Genomic DNA, 1,527 nt, shown 5'->3' with positions numbered 1-1,527 from the left:
GTTGTCCTTCCTGCAACATTCCCGATAGCTGAATGACTTTATTAATCTTCAAGGTGTCATGATTGACGTAATCTGGATAGTAGAATGAATATAGTAAAATTAAGTAAACTTAATGTAGTTGTCCTTCCTGCAACATTCCCGATAGCTGAATGACTATTAATCTTCAAGGTGTCATGATTGACGTAATCTGGATAGTAGAATGAATATTGTAAAACATTACCAAGTTGAACGAACCTTATAAAACTAAAACTTAAAGAAGCGCTGTTCTGTTATGAACATTCTGGATATGTCTCATAAATTCAGCTTGTAGCTTTGTATGTATGTATGAGGTTACAAAGCGATCGGAAGGTCACGTAGGCATGATGGAGCCTTAAGAGTAGGTTTTCAGGGTCTTTGAACCCAAATCTAGCATCTGATTTGGTGTTACTGGGCCCCTCGGGATCCATGTTTGATGCTATGTTTACACCCCCGCTGATACGCCAGTGAGACCAAACATAGCGTAAGTACTCATGTACCATGTACAGGTGTCCAAGCGGGAGTTTTTCGGGTACGGATCCCCTTGGGGTGGCTATAGAAGTAACTGAGGATAATGGAGGATCTTTATCAGTATATTGGAGCCCCTGTATATCTGCTACAGTTATAACACTTAAATAACTTATGTACAACGTTTTCAGGCTTTTAGAATTCGTGATACTTAAATAATCCTTGGTTTACTGTGGCATTCTGGATATTTAGATAAAACTAGTTAAACTAAACAGAATTAGAGAAAACTTTTAGCTAGCAGTAGTTTAAGTAGTCCAATAAACTCATGGTTTTACCACCTAGAGTTACATTAGTTATCTTGCTGTTTGCTGTGGCATTCTGGATATTTGAATGAAACTAGCAGAAGTTTAAGTAGTCCAATAAACTCATGATTTTACCACCTAGAGTTACATTAGTTAATCCTGCTGTTTGCTGTGGCATTTTGGATATTTGGATGAAACTACTTAATTTAAACAGTTAGAGAACACTTCCAACTAGAAGTAGTTTAGGTAGTCCAATAAATTCATGGTTTAACAGTTCGGAGTCAAAGTTGTTATCCTGATGTTATCTATGGCATTCTGGATATTTGGATGAAACTAGCAGAAGTTTAAGTAGTCCCATGAACTCAGAGTTAAAAGAATTGTCCTGCTCTCTTTATTTTGGACGGTTAAATGAATGCATTAAATTTAAATAAACTTAATGAAACATTGCAGATCAAACCAAAAGAAGCTTTCTTGATAGGTGAATCCACAATAGTATAATGAACTGACTTGATGAAATTACTTCATTCGAAGTGTGTTGGATAATCAAATTAGCCTACTAAAGGTGAATATGAGCCCTGAACTTGTTCGCCTCACATCTTTCTCGATATCTGAAAATACCTAATAGAACGATACAGTCGTAAAGACGTTTCATACTCGTAGCATTCTTGACAATCAAGTTTCCATTTTCGAGACCTTACTTAGAGTTTCAATTACCTTACTTCAACAGAATTTGTCCTGCTTC

The sequence above is a fragment of the Limulus polyphemus genome, unplaced genomic scaffold (genome assembly GCF_000517525.1).
Source record: "Limulus polyphemus unplaced genomic scaffold, Limulus_polyphemus-2.1.2 Scaffold5217, whole genome shotgun sequence".
Classification (NCBI taxonomy): Eukaryota; Metazoa; Arthropoda; class Merostomata; order Xiphosura; family Limulidae; genus Limulus; species Limulus polyphemus.
Note: the sequence above shows the minus strand (reverse complement) of the source record.